The sequence below is a fragment of the Sipha flava genome, unplaced genomic scaffold (assembly GCF_003268045.1).
Source record: "Sipha flava isolate LNK unplaced genomic scaffold, YSA_version1 197_pilon_pilon, whole genome shotgun sequence".
Taxonomy (NCBI): domain Eukaryota; kingdom Metazoa; phylum Arthropoda; class Insecta; order Hemiptera; family Aphididae; genus Sipha; species Sipha flava.
In genome coordinates this window covers 926,158-945,760 of record NW_020272774.1, presented here as the reverse complement: position 1 = coordinate 945,760, position 19,603 = coordinate 926,158, and the positions used below count along the sequence as shown (strand labels likewise).

The 19,603-nt window shown below is 31.7% G+C and overlaps 1 protein-coding gene across 2 annotated transcripts in view; it reads left to right on the top strand.

Moving 5' to 3' along the window:
* Nucleotides 1–4,425: 4,425 nt before the first annotated feature.
* LOC112681773 (glucose dehydrogenase [FAD, quinone]) overlaps nucleotides 4,426–19,603 on the top strand; it is a 48,826-nt gene continuing 33,648 nt past the window's right edge. For both annotated transcript variants that reach the window (XM_025552086.1, XM_025552084.1), the window contains exon 1: nucleotides 4,426–4,561. The gene's annotated coding sequence lies outside the window, so the exon portion shown is untranslated. The remainder of the gene's footprint in view (nucleotides 4,562–19,603) is intronic.

Here is a 19,603-nt window from a genome sequence, read left to right as displayed (position 1 = left end):
TGATTCGGTATTTAACTTTCTCGTTGTTTTTTATTATTAAAATTTTCCCCTACACGTCGTTGATAAAACGAGGTTAGTTTTTGCTTAAGGTTTTTTTTTTTTTTTATGGCTGTGTGTTTAGCTGAATATTTTAATTTATTTCTACAGAAAATACGAACAAACTTTGGAAATGTCTAGATTGGTAGTTCATCATGTAGCTCACTCGTAGCAGGTTCTGTAAAGGAAATACGTCTATTATTTACTCTTATAATAATAAAATAATTGTATTAGAAAATTTTTTGTCGAATAATCCGCACTATCATAATCGTTTTTAAATCTTGCAGCATCAAGAAAAATTCACACTTAAACAATATTTAATGAACCCAATAATCGTGTGATCAGATTTTTAAAACTGATCGAATAATTATGTTCCTAATTATCGATGAGAGATTAAGACGATTTTTTTTTTTAAGTTTCTTTGGGCCGTATAAGATTTTCGATCAGAACGAGCAGTATGAGTTTTGTTTAAAATTCAAACGAATTCATAGAATTTGGTCAATTTGATACGGTTTAAGTTATTGCTGTTTAAATACAAACAGTTTTCAGATGAATACTAGTTTCTACTTAGTTTATATTATCAATAATAACTTTAAAGTGATTTTCAAGTTACGTATTAAGTTTCTTATAAGTCATTAGAGTCAGGAAACTGCATAGATAATGATAAAAAAAATTAATTCTCACACAAACACAGGATGCACAGAAATGAATGGTTAATAGCGCTTTTAGGTGTGCGTTGTTTATATTATTTTCTAACGAGTATTGGATGCACACGACTAGTATATTACTATCAATGCAATTAATATTCAAAACTGACGAAACACGGTGTCGTTAGTTTCCGGTGTATCACTGCAGATATTTTTATTTTTTACTACAGCTCATTCCCGGAACAATATTGCTGCAGTACCACATTCAGTTACCTGATATCCAATGCCGCAATAACCGGGTGTGTTAAACACATGGGCCCATGGTCCCAGCCTGTAATATGGCGGGCCCAATGTTAATATTTAAAAAATATGTAAAAAGCGAGGAAATAAAAGCATTTCGTAACAATAATTATTAATGGATATTGAACAATAATTCGTTGATTTTGTTTTGTACATATTATCGTACATCAATACATTAAAGTTTCTTTTGCGACCTGTATAATCAAAATTCTAAATTTGTTGGTTACAACTGATTGAAAATACATTTTCCTTATAGAGTCCGGACGCTGAGGAAGAGGGCATTCGTTTTATTTACACACGGGCCCAAATTAGTGCAGTTGCGGCTATCGTAACGACTATTATCGCGATAAGTCTACGATCGAGGTTTCCAAGAGTGATTCGGTGATCGACCGAAAAGTGTGGATGGAATATTAATTATTTATTACCCAAACACACACACACACACACACACACACACACTCTCATATGGTCCAGGAAAAATACCACCCTAGGCGTGGGCCTATGTCGCCTACCCCTTGAGCCGGGCCTGGTGGATAGCGATTTGCAATATTTTATTATTTTCTTTACGTGTAAATTTTGGTAAACGGTACGGAGTGGAAACATTTTTGAACGGTTTGTGTACAAAACGATCTGATTGTAGTCATTCAATTCACCGTGTTTGAGAAGAACTCCAGTTGGAGAGGGGAAATGGTTGTGATATGATCCGAGCACAGGACAATCACTAAATTCGTGTTGCTATCTGCACGCTCGGTTGCGGCAACCTATAAACCCTCCGTCGCAGTCAATGACGCTGAAGTCCTAAAAATTTAGTAGGGCAAAAAATATTTAAAAATAATACAAAATCTAAATAATGACCCAAATGGCGTTGGGCGGTAGATAGTTATTTTTATCCAAAAAATATTGATGTTAAGCTTTGATTTTGTAATGAAGCTTCCATACGGTTTAGCAGCCGAACTTTGGTCCGATATAAAGTGGCTCCATCCTAGATGTTCAAAAGACGTTGGGCCAAGACTTGACTTCAGCAACAGTTACGGCAGTGGTTAGCGTGCGATGGTACGGGTTTTTGATGAGTCACGAGCGAAATTTATGTACATTTTACGCAAAAAGCTCAACAACCATTTTCTGTAGATGATCGTTGCGCGTGCACCGCGTTTTAATCACATACTACTCATAATTTTAAGTTTAAATCTCGATACATTGCTGATATTGTGCACGATATACCATAATATACGGTTTCTTTCGAATAGTATACTCCTTAATAATACGATTTTAATTGCCATAGTTTATTTCATGGTTTATATATATATATAATAATAATAATAAATTAAAATCTTGGAATATTTCTTTACAATATTTTTATTTTTTATATTTTATATTTTATTTTTGCTGTTGTATAACAATAAATAAAATAAATCGCTTTGATGTTATACAAGTTTGCTTTTTATTACTAGTAATTATTTATACTTCTCGTTCTGAAATTTGACATTTATTTAAAAAATAACGCGTTTTATAGACATGTATAATCAAGTGCGGATCCAGCTTAGGTTAACGGAAGTGGTGATAATGTATAAGTATGCATAACTAGAAAATACGGTTTTTTTTTAATATATAGGTAGGTATATGGATATATGTGTGTGTGCAGTAGTAAATAATACAATTCTTTATCATTTATAATTAATACTTTTTTTCTTAAACAGCATTTAATTTCTTTGCTAATTTGCTTCGATTCATATATAAAATCTATCTCTTTCTTATTAAAAATACTATACATACACGACATATACATATACATATACTATACTTACAACTACTATAAAATAACATTTTGTTTTAAACTTGTAAAACTTGTATTCCTTGCTGTGCTTTTTAAATATTCATTAATTTCTCGCTTCCGTTAGGATTTGCGTTCTTCTGTGTCACAATAGACAACGAAAATTTATGACAATTCGAAACTGATCTCGCTTTCTGTATATATATGATAAACCATAGATTTTGGATATTCTAACTATCTGTTATACCTCTCTGTATAACTCCGTTGAACTCTCCACTGAAAATAAATAAACAAGTAAATAAAAAACGTATTTGCTCAATTGATGTTAGTCGACTTGGAAACGTTGAGAAATTTGGTTGAACGTTCGGGCGGATCTTTCGTCTCGTGGTCGGCGACTAATGTTTTCAAAGAAAAAAAAAAGTTAAAACTTGGGCATTATCGAATCGTCAAAATAAAAATAAAAAACGTCGATGTCGACAAGAATAGTATTGCGTTCGGGCGCGGTTGTGTACCCGTAGCTATATGGTTGACAATAACAAGGAATAAAACAGGAATGGGTTACTGGCGGCCTGCGTACTTTTTTTTATCTGGGTCGTGTTACATTTTCAAATCACGGAATTCATTTTAGTGGTTATCAATATCTGATTTTTTTCACGTTGTTCGTAAAATGTAAGTATTATATTTTTCTCTAACATTTAACTTCAGCTAAATCATTAAATTATATCCATATTGGCATAGCTAACTTTTCTGTATGTATTAGTCACTTATTCTATTGTAATGGTTCAGTCGTAAAATTAAAATAAATGCTAATTGTCAATTTAATTTTTATTTTTTTTTTCATTTTTGTTTTCTTTACTATGGTCCGCCAGATTTAACGGTTCTAAAAATTGGCCCTCAAGTAATTTTGAATTGCCCATCCCTGATACATAACAATATCGATACGATATGAAAATATCACTTTATCTGAACGACGTCAGATCACGCATAATCCGGGGCGTTCGCTTATCTGGATAGGTTAACCTTACCGGTAGATCAAATTTTTTTTTTACCATTCTTAGATCATGTACACCGGAGGATAGAAATTCGAGTGGGATGAAATCTCACGTAGAACCGTCGGACAGGACCCGATGCACATTTTAAAATTTTCACAACAGTCGTTCATCCCCCAAGCTGACGGGTGCGTCACGGTCATGTAAAGTCAGGGGTCAGGTTAGGTTAGGTTTAGAGGCTTTGGACGCAAAGCTGTTTATTATCTGTTACGTATCGGGGCTAGTTTAGGTTAGGTTAGGTTCTCTGACCCCCCGGTGACCAATGTACGCGGTTTGGACGTATCTCATCCCGGGTCGGCAACGACAGTATGTGGGCGACGCGTACAAAACGTACGGAGAAGCGGAATACGTTTGCGGAAAGGAAACGCTGTTCGACAGCAGCGGCGAGCGGACCATTGTCTGCACGCGTGCAAAATAAATAACCACTAGACACCGAATACGCGCGCGATAAGGAAAGGAAAAGAGCAAAAAAAAAAAAAAAATCGGAAACAACCGCCTGTAACGCGTTTTTTATTATTATTATACATTATTCAAATCTCTCTATCTCACTCTCTCTCTCTCCGATTTCTGGGCCGTCCGCCGTTTTCACAGAACCGTGTCTCTGTGGCGGCTGCCGCGCGACCTAACGCCGCGAGTACGCTCAGTAGTAATTCACCGGTCCGGGTGAAATGTTTTCCATTGTTGTTGGACGGTTACACGAGACTGCTGCTGGATAACTACTACTGGACACGACTAACCGACGTACGATACATACACGCGTGAGTATATCATTTAATAGTATTATTAAATTTCTCGTTTTTCTCGAGATTTTCAACTGTCTGTTGTTGTTTTTGACGTGATAGAGCACGGATATTTGTTTCGAAAAACGTATGCGAGTTACCGTTTAAATATATTAATAAAATGTCCGTGTGTAATATTATGCGGCGTATCACGTTCGAACGAACGGCGGTAAATATATTAACAGGTTTCAAACGAAATTGTTGGTCAGAAGTTACGTTTAAAAAGCGCTAATTGTGATGTACAAATTATTAGTAATTTGGTCGATTTTCGACGTGCGAATGAATCGCGAAATTTTTCAATCCCTCTAATCGTCAATCGAAGAAACTTGGAATTTTTTATAGACATCTCATTAGTGTACCTACCGTCCAGTGATTTTTAAGATTAAAATAAAATCATTATTTGCACTACATACACTCTAAAAGAGAATAATAAATTACCTATGACGAATGGTGTTGTTCTCAAATAGTTAAAATATTGGAAATTTCAATCGTGATTGTCAAATATACAGAACTTTGAGACAGTCGTATGCATACTGTTTCGAAGGACAATTACGACGTATACGAATCGATATTTAAATTTTAATAACTCATCATACAATATCATTGGTAGTTGTTCATGCAATGTTTTATATAATTTGTAAAAAATTAATATCATTTTTAATTAAACAACAATCTTCTCGGAATTTCGCAGGGATTTATTTTCACATTCCACAAGCATGTTGCATTTTTATAAAGTTTATAGATTTAATTAATAATTAATAATTTATTTTTGAAAAAAAAAATTGAAATACTCAAATTTTAAAATATCCGTTATCGAATGTCTAGATTTTATTATAATGGGCTCGTATCACTTTGATAATATACAATTATTTGAATTTATCGGAATCGTATATTAAAAATATTTTACTATTGGAAATTATAGAAATGAGCATATAAACACCGAATAGACTTGTTATATTAAAATAATTACCATGACAAATTTATAGGGCACTATAAATGTAACATTTTAAAGTTTTGCATTCAGTTATTCGTCTTATACTAACCAAAGGGTTCACTGAGAAATTAAAAATTAATTTCCTAGGTACGTACCATCTATGTTCAACCTTACTTATACGTAAGCAGATTTACTCTTCCAAATAGATTTTGTCTAAACATCATGGACCAAACATCAATTTATTATTATTATTCAAATAACAAATACTCGATTTAATCAAAACCTAAAAAGTATAAACAATCTATCTGGACACAAATAGATACTTACACAATAAAATATTATGAAATATTAATTCAATATTTTCCTCGATGTGAGATTTAAATCAAGTTTACGTGACTCGGATATTGTATCAATAATATTTTAGCGTAAGAACTCATACGTTATTAAATTTGTATATAATTAATATACCTTAATAATCATCGTTGGTGTTATGTCATTTTATGGAAGTGTCAGTATCGCATTTTTTCCTGTTACTAGATTTTTTTTTAATTATAATTTTATTTTGTAGATTTACGTTAATATCTAATGGGATCTTTTATACGATAAAATTAATAATTACCTTACTTTATAATTATTATTCGATAGTGTATGGTAAAAAGTTATCTTATGATAATATCGAAAGAGTAAAATAACAATTTACATGTATACTATCCTTACTAATTTCTAATGTATTATATTATTTTTTCTCCTATTTTATTAATTCCCAATCTGATTACTTGAATATATTATTAAATTTAAGAAATATTACAATAACTACTCAATTCAAATTTAACTTGTTATGTACCTATGAAATTAATTGATTAGTTTTTACGCTAAAAGCTAAATATTTTATGTACTTAAAAATTCCCAACATTAGAATATATAATAGTCTGATAAACAGTTCACACGTTTTTGCCTTAAAATCATTAGCGAATAATAACTTTTTAAAATTTTCCGAAAAACTACGTTTTTATATTTTCACATCTGCAAAACGTAGCCAATTTCGTTGCGAATTTCGTTGCGAATTTGCAGAATAATTATATGGAGAATATTATTGTAAAAACGCTTTGTCACGGTATCCATAATATTATAATTTGATTTTCAAAACCTGGGAAAGTTATGTAAATATAAAACTCAAAAAGAACCTTAACTATCAATGTTTTAATATTTTCGGTGTTTATCACTGTCAACACTATATCGACCGAAATGTTTCTATTGAATACTACATTATTAACATACAAATAATAAAATATAATAATAACATACAAAATTATTTTTCATGTAAAAACCAAGTAATCTTGACGTTAAACTAATAGTTACAGATTTAAATTCATTGTTATTATAACACCGCAGTTTACACATAAATACGTTTTTTTTTTTTTTTTAATAAATAAGTTTCTATACAATATGATATTACAAAAGTTGAAATAATTTGAGTTCAAACAATTTTTATATGTTATTATTTTTAATTATCCTTGAGTGATTTTTTTACATTGAAAATATATTATTAGTGAAAAACAAAAAAAATTTAAAAAAAATCATACAGTAGATCATTGGTGGTGAAAAATGAACACTCTACGAATAGTATAATAGATACAATTGTGGTCATTTTCCACTAGATCTTATTTATACATTAACATGGGTCATTTGTTTTATTATTAAAAAAAAAAAAAAATGTTCGCGATAAACGTCGTAATGTATCTTTGCAGTGCTTTATCCGATTAAAACATTACCCTTTTTCGATCGAATAACTCGTTCAAAACATACAAAACATACGATTTGTTTATAGAACCAAAATCATTCGGTGAAAAAAATTTACGTCGAATGTCAGGTCAGCCACCCATTATTATTCTATTATATGCTAACAGACTCTGACGGTTTTCCGAGGGTCAATAAAACATAATACATAGGTACAGTGTAAAATGACAAGTACATATTAAAAAAAAAGAAAAAAAAGTGCCGAATCCAATAGAATACATTACGTTGGATTTATATACAATGTGTAATGAAAAAAAACTGCGGATTAAATGTGTATTATAATATAATACATCTATTTAGTGTGTTATTCTAACGTAATTAAACCGTTACGTTGAATGATTGTATTAACATATTATGCAAATATTATGGATGAAAATTGTTCAGAAATCTTTTTATCTCTCTCCTTCTCTTTCCCGTTTTTTTTTCATGACAATATAGTACATGTACAATATACGCTCGTACATGACATAGGAATCATGGCTTGGTAACATAGTTAAATGGTTCGTCCAACAATTAGCCGGTGTTATGGTTGAACGGTACTCTTACCATATTGTACTAACTATAATGTTTCAATAAATTCAATTGCTCAATTAAATTTTACCTACTGCTTACTCGATAGTATAATAATTTGGCTGAATGACAAAAAAATAACGTGTGTTTTGGATCTTTTAAATGTCGATTATCGCAGGTTTCCTATGAAAATCGAGTTTTTACAACCACGTTAACTTCAATTCAATGTTTAAACCCTATCGTAACATTGTAAGATCGTTGAATGCCTGTCACGTGATAATCTTTAAAAATTAAACTTTTTTTACTTTGCGATTTCGTTAGTGTATAATCGATGAAATTTAATTCACGAACCATAATTTTGGAGAAAAAAAAACAGTTACAAACATGACTTAGTCCTCTTTATATCATAACAATGTTTGTAAATAATCAAAAATAACTAAAAAATAAATCTAATATTCTGCACGCATTGTTCTCGGGGAAAAAAATCCCTTCCCGGATTTCACAAAAACGTATTCCTTGGTAGCTTATCGAAAAAATCATATCCTCTACTATTGTAACTTAGAAACCTTTCACATAAATAAACAATAATGTAGTAAATAAATATTTAGAATTCGCAATATTAATTCTGTGGTAAATATCTACAATATTAGGTGGTATTTATAATATAATTATAAAAATATAATCATGTTATATTAACAACACATATACAAATTGCACGTGATACGTTAAAATTATCCAAAAGTACTTAAGGAGCGACAACTATGCTGTGTTTATCACCGAAGAAATTAATTGTTTTATAATGAAATAAAATAAAAACGTAATTTTTGGAAATCATCGAAAACAAAAAAACAAACACTTTCTATACAACTTTCAATATCTGTCGTTTTACGAAGTGTTCATATATTTTATTGTTTTGTGTTATTTCGGAGAAAAAGCGTCTCGTAAATACGAAATTAATCGCACGAATTTGTATTCTTGATATTCTGGTCTTGTCATCTTATTATCCGGTGGATCCGAGACTTGTGCACACCGGTGCACCTAAAACATTTGTATTCGATTTACATTTTTTCGGTAGATTTCTCTGTCTCTCTCTCTCTTTACCTGATCTTCCTACTCATCTTTCTATCAACCTATACGCAATACATTATTTGTACCTGTGTTTCTTGTCTTGCACAAACGTGTTTGGCTCGAGTCGCTGGCACGGCAGACGGTCACCGGTTTCAGTGTCGTTTCAAACCAGACCACGAGAGCAGGTGGGGTGTACCTGGACAGCAATATTATTTACTATAAACGTATCGTAAATTGGCATCGGTTTTCTCCGGTGGGTGTTGTCAGCGTAACATTATATCCACGTAAAAGTTCAACGACCTTTGTCCTCGACCTCACGTAAACCATGCATGATATAGTTCTAACGTGCACCGCACTGAATCACCGGTCAAACCGCTTTTGTCTATTCATTTACGCGATACTTTTAAGCGCGCGCGCGCCCGGCTCTGGTACAACTCTTCCGGGCAGGACTCGCGTGTACGTAAGAACGTGCGCGGGACTTGCTCGAAATCTCCTGGACGGGGCTGAATATAAAAACACGACTGTGGTGAGAACGACGCGGACGGTTTTCTGGCGATAGGTTTAGGTCACTGGACGCGGGACGTTCGCAAAGAATTATAGTACATAATAATAATGCGTAACAATGAATGATAATAGCATACGAATTCGGGCCGACGAACGGTGCCAAGATTAGGAATTGAAATCTTTCGTTTATTTATTCCGGTTTTTTTTTTTTTTTATTGGCCACGTTTTTGTATATTTATTTATTCATTTACTGCACCGTACGCGATCCTCGTACCGATATTAACCGTATACGATATTAAAATATTAACCTATCCGTGTAACCCGTTCTACGTCGTTCTACGTCTAAGCGTTGGTCGGTTAACAAGACGTTTGTGTAATTACTGCCAGGGGCATCATTGTTCATATTTTTGTGGGATGCGAAATCAATGTGGAAAATTTAAGGTAACAGTAGAATTGTTCGGTTTTTACCCACTTTTATCAGTACATAGCAATCATCTAACTTTTTGTTGACCTACTTCTCCTGATAACTAACCACTTTTAATATTTCTTTTATTCTTATGTGCAATATTTATGCCTTTTTCTTGAAGTAAAACCCAACTGTTTTCATTTCTACCACCGAGAAGGTAATTTCAGGATGGTTATATGAGTTAAATTGCATTTCGTAGCACAAATTTATTTGATAATAACTCACACGAAACACAATGAATTCTTTCAAGTATCTATTAGTGGATATTTGCCATAAAAGTCGACGTGATGTAATTCTTATAGATTCGTCGCCTTTATCAGTGGTTTTGTCTGTTAATATTTCACCTGTTTCTTTGAATTCTGTAAATCTAAGTTTTAATCGATGTCAAATAGTATGAACCACTTGTATTTACCAATATTTCAAAATTAAGTATTTCTACATATTTTAATTTTTTTTTTTTTAATTTTGACAAAACTCGTAGCTTACCGATTGTTCTTTGTAAATTTATAAATATTTGAATTGTATCAAAAATATTAACTGTTTCAGAATTATCTTGAAGAGTAATTACTAAACATAAATTTAAACGATGAGTAAAATAATGTATGTAAATAGAATGGTGTAAAATTAATTTACTCCTAGACTAAATATCTAAGAATACACGCTCGTATAATTGAGAAATACAAATTTTAATATTTTTTTTTATTTTTTTGATTTTGACTACATTTTTTTTGATAATTTCATTAGCAAGGGTTTCTACATTTAATGTGATAGCAGCTTATGAATCTTTCATTTATATAAAACCTTAAATTACCTAGTCTAACTTTTTAGAACTTAAATATCTCTAAAAATTGAGAAAAAAAACAGTAGTTCCAATAGTACTAGTTTAATTTCTTTACAATCAAAATTTACCGCGTTATTAGTTATATGAAATTATCTATATTTATACTAAAAGTATGTTGAAAAAAATGCATGGGATGCATTTGCACACCATTGCATCCCGCAAATACGACTTATCAAAATGTTACCACCGAAGCGGGTACCTAGTTAGAATTTATTAGCGTGAAAAACACGCTTGCATTTGTTTTTTAAATTGTTATGATAATGTTATGATTTCCTAAGTTATTTCATTTTAGCATTCTTAACTCAAAGAAGATCGTTTATAACAGCTTAGTTGTTATTTGTTACGAATAGTACAAATGTATAGTATACCTTCGTATCTTATATAACAAAGAGCTGTCAAAGACGAAATATTACGGGACCAATGAAAATAAATAATGCGTTTCAAAACAATCTTGATCAAATATAATTTCCACTAAAGATATGGTGTCCATATGGATTAGTGTATTTCTCGAACAGATGGATTTATCTATAAACTTTTTTTTTTAAAACAACGTCAATATTAAAACAATTCATTCGTGTATAGGAATATTTACCGAATTTCAATTATCACTAACACGCTGTTTACAATCTGCACATGCTGGTTTTATGACTATTATAAGTGTTGCGTTTATGAAACAAATTAACGTAGGTGGTAAAATGGTTCACTATCCATTCATTGTTTGTTTTTACTAAATTAGTTACACGACTTTAATCGGTGTTTGGAGTTATCTAGATAAATTTATCTAGATAGATTTTTTGTCATCTTTTATCTTATCTAAGATAAAATTTTTACTTTCCTAGATAATTGTTTGTATTCTTGCCAAGATAAGAGTTATTTTTATTCTTGTACGGAGACGAATCCAACAAATCAGAGATCATCAAAATCGATCCAGCCGTTCTTGAATTATAAATTCTGTAACTAACCCGACTTTCTTTTATATTTATAGATAGATTTTGTATTCACAACATAATTCGTTTATTATTAATAAGTAATTATTATTTCTTGGTATGACATTTCGTTTGTATTTTCATGTCGGGAAAATATTTTTGGTATTTTTAAACTTAATTTCTTATTTTTCCGTGAAAGTTCCAAATATAGTAGGTATTTGATTTTAGTATACACATGTAACTCATACGCTGAATAGTCAATACTTCACTCTTGGAACCCGTAAAGTCGTAACTACTTATAGAATAATGAAAATCATCAAATTAAGATTACATGGAAAACAATATTGTTAACTTAAAATAATTTCTTATGTATTCTGTATTCATCCTGATACGTACAGAGTCATTTTCATTTTTTTTTTTTTTTTTGTGTAACATTTTAGTGATTAACTAGCATTAACTATTGTACATTATATATAAATACTGCTTTATGGTACACAACATTACTACAGTAAACATTAAACACCTAGGTACCTATTGATAATAATAATTATAATTGTATATTCATAAATTATATATATACTTTATAAATGTTATTAAAAATATGAAATATTGACCAAAAAATTTAATTTTTGAAATTTATCTAGATAAAAATTAAATTATCTTTTATCTTTATCTAGATATTTTATTTTTTTTATTTATTATCTTTATCAAGATGAGTTTTGACATATTATCTTTCATCTTTATCTAGATACGTTTTGCATTATCTATTCCCAACACTGCTTTAATTATTGAAGTCTCGTCACCAAAATTTCAAAATGTGTTCGGTAATAATTATATGAAAAAAAAAATTAGATTAATATCGTTTTCGTACATTTTACCAGATCTATAAGAATATTTTTTTATTTTTTTTCATTGCTGTATAACATTTTTTTTTCATTTACCTTCAATTACAAATGTGAGGGTTATCAACTATTTCTTTCTCATTCGAACATCAAAGTAATATTCAAAGTTTGTCAATAGAACATTATTACTTATGAACACAAATTATACCTTTTATTTATTTGTTTATTTTTTTTGTAAAAATATAAATAGTTAAATATCATAATCATTATTTTTATTTTAGCTCGACTTTCGTTTGAAATCAATTGAATCGAGTAAATAGTGAATATTGATGATACAACCTTTTTCTTTTTTACGTGAAACTTTTGATATTCAACTACACTTATGTTAAATAGGTATTAAATAATACGCATTAATACCTATTTAATTTCACCGACCTTCATTCAAGATCATTGTTTTTTAAATGTTCTATTCACTTTCGAATCGTTGTGCAAATAACGATCATTAAACACGATGAGAAATAAACGTTCTCATCCTACCAATGCGGCTTGTCTTCTTCGAATTCAAGAAGACACACTGCCGCATCCAATACACTGTCTTTATAAAAGGTTGTATTCGTGATTGTAATCTGATTTAAAAACATCGTTGTACACGAAATTGCAATAAATGTCGTCGACTCGATAATAACGAGCGTATAATTATGTACGACATACGCATGTATAATATTATTTTTACAATAATTATGCGATTAACTGCATTAAGTCATATTTTCGTTAGACTCATTTGAACATAAATACCGATGACTCATTTGAATGAAGTTATATAAATCAATGTTTCGTTATTCGTTAAAAAAAAAAAAAAAAAATAGAAGAGGATATTATTCAAGGTGTTTTAATGAAAACAAAATCAGAGATACCTTAACATTTACATAGTATACGGTATATAATGATGTAAATTATATTTTAATCATGATTTTTCCTCGCCGTCTAGTAAAATTTATGTTTTTTTTTTTGTATTCGTGTACAACATTACGTCAGTGGGAAGGAAAATCGTTTACAATATTCTTCACTCGTAGTAGATAATATTATGGTACGTATACGTTCATATTTATACGCATTTAAACGCCAATTTATTTACTGAATCACGCCCATTCGTTAAGTTTCCACGCTCGGAAGTGATTAAAACAGCGTTGTTATTATTATTATTAATATAATACGTCTGTTAAAATATCCATTAAAATGTTATATCCTGATTGGATATAAACGAGTATGTATACTCCATAAAACAAGTATGATTATACATTCCAGAGGTTAAGAGCAATAATTTTTTGTACATACACTGTTATAGGATCGCGAAACTTAATTATATTATATGTAGCGTGTCAGGTGCTTTGTATGAAGAATAACATTTTTACGGTTCGTAAAAAAAAAAACCATCTAATGTTTTCGTGAAACAGTACGGTTTGATGTTTTTTTTTTCTAATCATTACTCGTTTATGATCATGGTTTGTATAATTTTCCGTTTCAAGACATTTTAATTATGTGCAAACTGCCCTCTTGAGTAAGTAAATTATAAATAAGTAAAATATGAGTTTATTATATTAAAATATTCGTAATCTTAAGGTGAATTTTACGACATCCTAAGAAAAATACCGTACATGCATACGCAATAGATTTTACAGTAAACGTAAATAAACATGTTCATTCAATAACATATTCGTACTATTTTAAAATACCCGAAAAGTCATTATCAAACGCGTATACCTAATCGTAAGAAAGTCACGTTGTGAGATAATTCTGCTAAACAGTGACTCACAACCCTACGGTGTTTTCTTTTATGATTTATGTGAACCTTTCAGTCATACGGTACGACAATATTTTATACCGATACTGTTCTCCTCGGTGAGCAACGATATCGATGTCTCTTATGCAAAATATGAAAGCGTGTAACTATATCGAAACCTCTGAATACAGGGCACTCTTGATCTTTTGTCGAAAAATTCTAAGATCATTCTAAGTTTACGAGAGAAAAGAAATCGTCAAAATCAAAAAATAACATGCCATTTAAGAGATCCGTTTTTAAAGGTTTTCCCTGTGGATAAGCAGTGAAAATGTTCCCTTTCTAAAAAATAGATCCGTTAAGGCGTTCGTTCACAGAGGAGAGGTGTCAGTGTACACGATTCGACGTGTTTTTTGGTATCTGTGTTCACTCACAAATATTGTAATAAGACTCTACATTTACTTGAGAATCGTTGGTCTGCTCGATTATTCTGACGAGGTGCTATGAAAACATAACTAGAATATTCGGAAAACTTAATTTTTTTCAGAAACTACTACGTTGACGGTAAACTGTCTTTTCGCTTGGAATAGTCGTGCATCAAGATATCATCGACGAAATTCGTTTAATCGATTATAAATTGCAATAATCAAGTGATATTGTACTTTTTGCGGTTATTTCTTTCTCTCGAGAAGTTTTCTAATGAGATAGCCGAGTAAAATATTTACGTGTTACACGCAATAACGTTCGAAATAGAAAATAACGTTTGATGAGTTTCGGTTTGAGCAAAAACATCTACGGACCCATAAGCCATTGGACTAGGCACAGGTCTTGTCAAAACGTTCGCGGGGTACAGCTGTTGCTGCTGCTTGTGCGTAATTTTACTTTTTTTCTACATTCGCTTTAAACGTTGACAATTAAATGGTTTATTTTTAACAACTTACCCACTAGACGGCCTATTATAATTGCCCACGGTACTGCGCACGTTTAGGATAATTTATTTACCATTTATTTACCATATTGGTGCGTACGTTTATATCACATAGAAAATTACCAGGCCTCACCCGAGAAATATTTTACTATTTTAAAGCAATTATTAGTATTTCTATGTGAAAAAAAAAAATAAAAATTAGGTTGAAGTATTCTAAATATATTTATTTTTATTTTTTTTTTACGCAGTATTCATTTACGTAAATGTCAATACAATCAACACGTTTAACGAAATAAAATATTTTTCATCTAACCAAAAAGTTAAAAAATACTGTTTCAACACTTAAAAATGTAAGCTCCGACATATTTTTTTATCTTTACACTCTATACTTGAGTAATATGTAAATTTTCTACAAATTTCAAACAAATCGCTACAGAAGTTTTGACTATTCTCTGATCAGTCAATGGTATTTTATTTGCAAGTATAATATATAACGTCAGCTCGTGCGCGAGGCGTACGTTGTTGTTTTAACGTAGATCGTGGTGCTCCCGGCGGTTCTATTTTTTTTAACCACAATCGGACTGGGTGACGTGAACCGCTCCGCCGAATGCGGTTTTTGTTGCGCGGAGCGCACGGGGCCCGTGACGGGCATGGACCAATTGCATTTAAAACAAAATTTTTATTTTAAGGTCAATATACCGATTGCGCATCATGATTACCTTAAAATCAAAATCTTATTAGGTACTTAATGTCTTTATGACGCGGCTTATAGGTCACGAGTTAAGTGCTCCCCTTGATTCATGGCTGGTAAGCAGTGCAAAGGTAGTGAAATACTAGAAATCTTACAATATATTATGCAATTAATATGAATATATTATACAATTAATATTAATATTCGCAAAAAAAAATCGGTTAGTAACTAACTAATAAGTTTTCCTTTGATGGTGTAAAATGTATAAAGCGCAATTGATATATGAAAAGGTAATTTTAAGCTTAATAGGTAAACTCCCCTCACGACAAAGCACTCCACAAACCGATGCGATCGAACTGTTCGGTAGAAATCTCCGTGCGCCCCGTAATGGACGTCCGTAGCTCACACGGTCACGTAACAATCGCGGTAAGAATTTAACAGTACATAACGTTTTGACCGCACACAACGGACCGGCTGTGCAAATATTATTACAAACGCTTAACGCGCGGCCGTCTAACCGTTCGTGTTCGTAATGTAGACCGCGGAGAAAGTCCCTCGAGCTCCGTACGTGTTACAGCGTTATGATTTTTTTATTTTTTTTTTCATTCTACTCCACGGCTAGCGCACGCTTGCCCGTGTTCGTTTATTTCCATTGCGGACCATTACGTCCGAACCGAAAAACGGTTTTCTGGACGCCCTCCCCCTACCGGTCACAGCGTTGACGACGAGATCGAAAGTTTTAAGTGTTCCGATAAATTACCAAGAAGTTTTTTTCTCCGAATCGGTACTGTATTGCTCGTCCCGATGGATTTTTATAGCTAATCGCGAGCGAGTGGGCTTACAAGTGCGGACTAGCACTAATTAGTGTTACGCAGGGTGCCCCGTGAAAAAATATCCATCGCATCTGATTATGGTAACGAAATTCTGTTTTTTTTTTTTTTTTTATTATTATTTCGATCGGCATAAGGATAATGATTAAAACTATTTATTATCAATTTAATAAATAAATAATGAGAAAAAATTCATTTCTAGAATACGATTTTCCGTAACGTTGATGTTTTTTATCTGAATATATTCATTTTTTAATTTTTTTATTTTACAGAAAAATAATTAAGTATTATATTTGAATACCGAAGTATAGTGCTTTAAATCGACCAGAAAACAATATGTTATGTTTTCAAAACGGTATATTACTACGTTTAGAAAAATAATGTAAATACTCCGTAAAACCATATTGTCGTTTCGTATACCGAATAACATCGACAATGACAATTAACATTGCATTGGCAGTGAAATATAGACAGTTTACGATAAAACGTTGGAGGCAATAAAACATTTACCTAGTTAAAGGTCGGACACGTAAGTGCATACGGCTGTACCCTATTTGCGCCCCAGAGTAGTACATTGGCGACCAGAGGGATGTGGACAAATGCGCCCGAAAGATAAGGTACTACCTGTCGATTTATAGCCCGTATACGCGCTCATTTCGCATCCAACGTTGCTATTGTGTTTTATAATATACATTATTTTTATCTTAATAAATATTTAAATTAAGTAGTTCAGTATAATTATAATAAATATATAATACATAATTACATAAATTATAGTACTTAAAGTTAATTGTGTAAGTAATATAGTTTAAATTTTTTAATTTTTTCAACATTTTGGGTTTAAAAAAATTAGTCAATATGATAATAACTAACATTAAATCCAGGATTTCTAAGTTGAACAACGTATAATACTCTAGTTAAAAATTTATAGTTTAAGTAAAGTTGCACTACGCATATACAGAGAGAAGTGAGAGTCGTCATGAAGTGTAATTAAAATAAAATGGAACATATTCGATAATATCGATAAGAGTGTAACGTAAAAATTAAAAATAGTTAAAACTGGTAAATAATATGTACAATTAGGCGGCCGGGCACCGTATCTCGATTGTTATCAATAATTGAGTAACTCGATTATTTTCACTCGATTATGCCCATCACTATGTACAATAGTTTTAACTTTATAATTGCTTATATTGCTTGTATTCCAGAATACAATTTGGCAACGTTGCACGGGTTTAACACATTTTTGTTAAAAATATTTCGGGCGCAAATGGGTTATAAAAAAAGGTGTGATGGGCGCAAATGGTTTCCATCGGTGCATACAGTATACAAACAGACAAATACGACCCGCGGCTTTTGCGGTGTCCGCGTGGAGCGAAGTGTATTTTTATGCGCAACACGAAAAACATTACCGGTACAACGTATGTGACGTGCGAGTGTTCTGACGGGCACGAAAGGTCGGGTCATCTGGAAACTCGTAGAGAAATCTTAATATGTGTTACTCTGCACGGATTGTTTTCCCGGTTCTGTTATTCGATATTTATTTTTTTCTTCTAGAATATATTTTGTTTCGATGGTTTCTCCGTGTTGCGTAGAAAAAAACAAATAAAATGATAATGGAGGACGAAACGCTACGTTGTTAAGAAAGCTCCGACGTGTCTGACTGAATATCGCGTTTGTGCGCGTGCGTGCGTCGTTGTGGTGTTCAGTCACGAATGTCGTGCGTGCCGTAGTAGTCCACACGTCAGAGTTGCGAAATCATTTTTTGTCCGTGTGAAGGAAATCTACTACTATCCTTATCAATTTTCTCGGCGTGGACGAGACAAAATCTCTTTGGCGTTTTTCTCGATTCTGGTGAGCGTATGGCGCGTGTAAGTCAGGTGCGCTGAGAACAATATCGTACGATATTTCGAACAGCCGAAAACCGTTTCAGTTGAAACGAATGCTCGCGTGGTGCTCCGATGGTGCAAACACACTTTGTATGTTTAGATGTTTTTTTTTCTTAACTTTCCGGTTAACCGCGGACGTGGTGTGTAAGCACAATATTTCGATGAAATTTCTGGTTAAAACATGATTGTGTACGTTCGTAATCGGCGATACCATTTTTAGCTACAAAATTCCGTACGATTTTACCTGATTTTTAACTTTCGCGATTGCGTACGAAGTTTTGAACGTTGATGCCAATTTTCATATCGGTATACCACAGGCCTATACGAAGGAACATAAAAATGTTAATAAATACTTTGTATTTTATCGCTTTTATTACCCATGTTTATTGTTAATGGTATCAAATATATCAGATATAACGAAATGTCGTTATTTCCGTTATATTATACGGTATTTTCCGAGTTTCAGTGAAAGTAGTAGGTTATGGGATGTCAGGGAATCCAAATTTAAGCATTTTCAAATAATTTATTAACAATAATTTCATTCAAATATAAACCGTTGATTTTATTTATTTATTAATTACATTTCTTTTATTTAGTTGTCCTCATTATATTTATTATTTTATTATTAATTTTTTTTATGAATTATTATAGAACTGTTATTAGTATATATTTGTTACTACATGTATTCTATATTTATTAGGTATAATACGGTGAAATTAATAAATTTAACAACGATACATACAATTTCATATGCAATCGTGTTGCCAAAAAGAACAAATGTACGTAATAGTGTTCTACTCAAATTTCTATCCGTCCATTCCCGTACACGTTGCAATACTAACATCACGTTAAATCGTTTTAATTGTACTCTTCTCTCCCCCTCCTCTTCCGTTTTATTGGCTACAAACACTTTTTATTCCTTTAAGTTTTAATGACATTCTCTCACGTTTATCGCACGAGAATATTTCCCGTTTCCATGTCCGTCGTCGATTGTCGACGCAGAGTCAACGTGCGCGAT